This window comes from Egretta garzetta, unplaced genomic scaffold (genome assembly GCF_000687185.1).
Source record: "Egretta garzetta isolate BGI_Z169 unplaced genomic scaffold, ASM68718v1 scaffold14, whole genome shotgun sequence".
NCBI classification, from domain to species: domain Eukaryota; kingdom Metazoa; phylum Chordata; class Aves; order Pelecaniformes; family Ardeidae; genus Egretta; species Egretta garzetta.
Window position 1 is genome coordinate 154,072 of NW_009259588.1, and position 6,303 is coordinate 160,374.

Genomic DNA, 6,303 nt, shown 5'->3' on the forward strand with positions numbered 1-6,303 from the left:
CACACAGGCCCACCTCTCCAGCCTGTCCAGGTCTCTCTGGATGACATCCCATCCTTCTGGCGTATCAATCGCACCACTCAGCTTGGTGTCATCTGCAAACTTGCTGAGGGTGCGCTCGATCTCGCTGTCTAAGTCATTGATGAAAATGTTAAACACACCGGTCCCAGTACGGACCCCTGAGGGACATCACTCGTCACTGGTCTCCATCCAGACATCGAGCCATTGACCACTACCCTCTGGATGCGACCATCCAGCCAGTTCCTTATCCACCGAACAGTCCACCCGTCAAATCCATAGCTCTCCAATTTAGAGAGAAGGATGTTGTGGGGGACCTCTTTTCAGAGGTTTTAAAAATAAGGATATCCAACAGGTCATTCATCAGTCAGATTTTTCAAAGTGTTGGCTTTGAAACAAAGTTTGCTTCCTCCATAACTTTCTTACAATCCTGCCACAACTTGGGTCACTGTTCATTGAAGGGCTTTCCTTGGCTAGGTGGGATCTTACTCAGCATCTGTCTCTGCAGGTGTTCTGCTGTTGTTTTGTCCATGGTGAAACTGTCCTCTGCTTGGGCAGGTCGGGTAAGAGGAGAGGACAGGAGGGCAGAAGCTTCACGTTCTGCTTCATGGCCTCTGCCTTAGGCCAGAAGGCTGGAATGTAATAAGCCATAATAATCAGAAGAGACAACAGCCTCATTTACTGCAGCATTATTTCTAGATTTAAGCCTGTATAAAGTCAGTATTTTAAAGCCAAGAGTAATTCCTGTAGTTTTGGAATAAATAAAATCTAAAGAAATTGGATTTTTCTATGGAAGGGAGGTATTTCTAAACTCATGTGAAGTGATAGTTGAAGAGTTTTCCTAACAGAGACTTTCCTCAAGGAAACTGTAGATCAAGTGTTTTACAAAACAAACAAGCACAAATTCTTGCTGTGTTTTATATTTCTGCTGGAAATAGGTTCTGCTGTTTTATCCATCTGGTGACGATCAACAGACCAACAGAAACTGGGTTGTGTGCTGCAACAGTATAGCTAATCAGGTGCTGTGTATGCCTGTCAACAACATGAAATTTATGTCCTTGTTGAGGTGTGAATGATCCAGACCTATGCATTTATTTTGAAAGCAGTGGTTAGAGGGGATGGTATTGTACTGCTCTAAAAATACATCCTGCAGTAGAGGAAACCTCTGTGTGTGCACAAACCTCTCCCCCTCTCGCTGCCCTCCCTGATATTTTTGTTTAGAAGTAGCAACTGAGGATATTGAGGCTGCTGCGGCGGGGGGAGGCTGGGTCCTGGAGCAGGGACAGATGCCAGGCCAGGCCGAGCAGGTGGGCTGCCAAGCAACATGCGGACAGGTGTCTGATGCTGCCGGCCAGCTTGCTGAACTTGTGAAGGAGTGTGGATGTACTCCAAAATACTCAAATAAGTATAAAGTCCATTTTTCAGATTTTAAAAGAAAATGAGTTTATTCAAAGCAAAATCTTTCAAGTACTCTGATTACCTGCATAAAAAGTAGTGATAACCCGGTAATGTGTGTATGGAAAGCTTCCACTGACATTTTGTCCTGCTCTCACAGGACTGAGCAGCTCATGATAAAGTCAATACCATTCTTCCAGGTGCCAGCACATCTGTCCTTGTGATTTAAAAAACCAACTCCCTTAACTCTGTACTTGTTTACACATTCAGTTTTTCACTGATGCATTCAACAGTAGTTGCAAATTAGCCAATTCTTGTGTTGCAGTCCTGTCTTTTCAGCAATATCAATGTGGTTTGTATGTTATAGACAAGCTCTTAAGCCTCTTAAGGCTTTCTAGCCTTTGAGCAGCTTTATACTAATTCAAACCAGTAACAGACACTTTGTGACAAGTTTATAAGTTCTTATTGAAAGTTCTCACTTTATTCCGTCAAAAGGTTAATTTCATGCATGTACAGATAGTCTTTCTATTAAACGCATAGTCCTCACGCAGGATTGTGTGCCTTCTCTGTCTTCGCTGTGACCAGCTTTCTCCACTCTCCTTTTCTCTGAAGTTTCTACTACTTTGCCTATTTTAGTTTTGGTTGTTGTCCTCCTACCCCTTATTACTCCATTCAAACTAATCTCAACTTTAAGTATATTTACCAATCCAGGAGTAAAGCACAATAGGAATGTAGCATTTAGCTTTTGGCATCTGTCTTAGTCTCACCAGGAGAGTGAGATCACACAATGGTTGAATGCGTGATCTCATATGATGATTGAAAGAATGGCCTGTTGAAGCCTATAAAGATCACAGCTTTACGCTGTGGATGAGGCCTTAGCAAAGCTCCAGAGAATGCATCTAACCTTCTCTCTTATTGATGGTAATTACACAGAATCTGCTTTAAGACAGGTCAATACTTGCCTTGCAGCTTCTGGATTAAAAACCCAAACCACCCAAAACCTAAGCCAGTCAGTTAACCTATCCAAGCATTAGGCTTCCTTCAACACTTCAGTAACTTAGCTTCTCCAAATGCTACAGGAATTTGCCTCTCAAAACTGTGGTTCTAGGGCAGTGACGTCATATAAAGCCATACAGTTCTGCATCTGTGCAGTATTCAATACTGCAAAATACTACTTATTATCTGACATCACCAACACCACTTTCTATCTCTCCCTCTAAAGGTGCTTATCCTCTTCCCTAGCCACTTGTGAAACCAGAACAAACTCCAGGCTTATCTTCCTGTAAAGGCTCACAGTCAGCATCTTCTGCAGGAGTTACAACAGTTTGTTCAACTTTCAATGGCAAGACTTGCTGTAAGATGGCTATGGGCTTTGATAGGTACCCACTGAAATCTGTAATGCTCATGTAGCATTTAGAAGGGTGTAGCATTCTCGTAAGTACTCTGCAGATCTGAGGCTAATTTATGTCCAAAGTTCAAGCTCCTTTGCTGTTTCTTCAGTACTCTCTTTGTATGGAGGAGCAACACAAACAGAAGATTCTGCAGGCAGCTGTGTCACTAATCTATATGGCCTAAGAACCTCTGCTGTGCCAGAAAACAAGACTGCACAATTTACTATGTCCAGTACTTAATACTTCTCTAAAAGAACAGTAATTCTGCTGCTGCCCGTAAAAACCAACAGAGAAGATATTACCTGCATTACAAAGATTTTTGGCAATAACTGGGATAGCTCCCTGAACTTCTTTGTGCAATTCATTATGCAAATAGTGGAAAAGCACCCTTTAGATCTCATCCCAGTTTCTAAGGTAAATAACAATAAAATCAGTTTAAAATTCTCTTTGAAACCTGGTCTTAAATAAGGATCCAGGCCTGCCTGTGGATTTTACTTTGCATTTTCCTTCTAGTTGTAACAAAGAATGAAGAGGCCTTTAAAGGCTTCCTACTTCTGGCTGCCCCATGATCTAAGAACAGAGGGAAGGAGGAAACAGACATCCAGGATGACAATGGCTGACCTTTCTGAAAAGACAGAACAATTCCTTGCAACAGTAGAAGGAAGAATTCTTCAAAATGTAAAAAAACGTTGTACATTTACTCCTTTATTAGCCTATCCTGAAGGCTCTGGATTATAACTTCCAAGATGAAACTCTTGTTCCAAATACTGTAATGAAGGAAAAGTTTACTTTTCAGATGCATGCCTGAAACTAAATACTTCTCTTCTAACATGTGCTGTTCCCCTTCATATCTCCATTAAGGAGGTAGAAAGACGTCTAGATTTTCTACAGGAACTAAAAATTCTTTTTATACCTTGATGCAACCATAATAACTAGAAAGCATTTGAAATTTAAACTATATGTAGACTTCATTTCATTAAATTTGGATGCAATGGTGTCTTACTGAATTAAATCTGAAATATATTAAGCTCTGTAATACTCAAGCCAATGCTAAAGAAAATTTTTGAAACTACTGTCTTTGTAATTAAAAAGATCTGAATGTGCATGAAACTTTCAGATGGCAAATGCAACAGCAGCCGCAGTGGCTATCAAAGGCTGTCTTCCTAGAAGGTTGACAAGTGAAGGTTAAAGAAGAAAAAGAAGCAAAAGCATATGACCTACTTTAGCAACACAGAAGAGTTCAAGCTGTCACATGACAACAGAAGCTCTTTACATTCCAAATCTAAATGTAGAAATACCAGAGGAAGTATTTATCTTCTAGGACCAGATCTAGATCATAAGAATACTAAAGGAGGACTCATTTGAGGACTAAATCTAATCCATTAATTCCTCAGGCCTACACACCATAAATAGATCAAGTAATGTATGATAACATTGTTCTTTGTGCTACTAGTCAATTTAGCTTTGGCTTACTTTTTCATTCTTATGTTTTTGAATGATTACTAATGTAGTTGAAGGCAACAAATAATGTTGATATATTATACATATAATTATAGTTAAAGACATATTTAAATTTAAATATTTTATATATATCATTTTTATATTTATATTTTTTATGTTTTATACTGCATCTGGTCCAGTGACTCAACATGTGGAACCTACTCTCATTGGATAGATATCAATATATGACTACAAGAATTTTTTCCACTAAGTAATTTATAAGAAATGTTCCTTTAAAAAGTTGCTTTGAAGTAAAAGTAGTAGTACTAAAAATTAGTAGTAATAAAATAGACTAAAACCACCGAAATACTACTGAAAGGAAACTTGAAAAAAAAAAATTTAATTTAGCTGTGGAAATGAACAAAATTGCTTGCCCAATTGTTTTAGTTTATGGAACTGTAAATTCTACCAAGAATTAGCAGACATGCACATGCTACAAGACTCGAGCAATTTGACTGGAGCTAGTTAAGAAACATAATGAATCAACTTTTTCCTAACAATATGGGCAACAACAGATGTTAGTAACATTGCAAAGAAGGCAAAGTTGTTTCATGAGGATAGTGTTGATCAATACAGTGAGAAACATTCAGCACTTAGGAAAACAAAGCCAGCACCACCAACAAAACCAAACACAATACCAACAGCCTGTCTCTGGCTGATCAGGATGAAGGGCTGTTAGTAGGAAACATGCATATATTCAATATGGTTCCCTCCAGACAGCCTATCCAACAGCTAGTGCCTGGATCCCGCTTTTTCCCTGCTGCTGGCACCTGGACATGCAAGCTCATAGCCCTCACTTCAGCTGCTACTACAGTTACCCTCCCCCCCCCCCCCCCCACCCCAGCACACACTGTGGACCCCTTGAGTAACTAGGCTGAGATGTGCAGTCAGCTCAGTAACTGGCCCCTGGATTCTGTCATCTCCAATTGCCTCCTCCATAGAGACACACACCTTCAGACCTTGTGGTCTCCCCAGTAGCTGGCCTGGACCACCTGGTCCATCCAGTATGCTCTTCTAGTTGTATGAGAGACATACACGTTATCTGGCCCAGTCTTATGGCTGCTTTGGTAACTGATGCTAAAGCCCCGTCACTTACTTGCTGACTAGGTTCACCTTGATATTTGCTAGCAGTCACTTGATGGTATACATCCCCTCACTTGATCCAGTTTCTGGCACCACCAGCCATACTGGTTCCTGTTACCAATGGTCCCCACTCCAGTTGCTGGCACATAAAACCTCGCTCACTTGTAGTTGCTGGCACCACTGGTACCATTGGCTATTGTGACCCATGGTCTGACTCCAGTTGCTGGCAATTAGACCTCCACATGCACATATGTACACAGAGTAGAGAATTGCCTCACCCAAGAAAATAGTTAGAAATGAAATTTAATAGGACAGTTGGCAATTATGAGGTCCAGTGCATTGCTGAACAATTTTACAGACAAGCAACCAAGCTGTTGTGGGCGCAAGTACAGGATCTGCAGGTGTGGCGGATAAGTATAGGATCTGCAGGTGTGGTGGCTGAGCTGTAGGATCTGCAGGTGTGGAGACTTTGTTTTGGGACCAATGAGAAAAGGGATAAATAGAGTGATGCCAATGCTGCTAGCGCTTGCGCATGGAACTTGGGGTCTCTGCCTTCATTGCCACATGCCCTCATTGCCACACGAAGCACCTTATCCCTCTATTTCGCTGTGCTTGTTTCTCCCAGACCACCTACATCCCTACTGTGAAAAACTGTGGACTATAATATTGTTTATTAAGATGTATGTTAAGCCCAACAAGGATGGTATGAATCGTGGTTTAATCATCCTCCCTGGTTAACTGTTGTCAACCATTGCCGGACCTCTAATATTGTTGATGCTCATTCTAACCTTTGGGCTTTGCATCTTGAATGGAGTGATTAGATTAGAGGCGGCCCATTTAATGCTGTTAAAAAGGCGATACGAACACCTAGAGGATGATAAAACCAGTAAGGGAGAGACTCTAATTCTCTCCCTAGCCC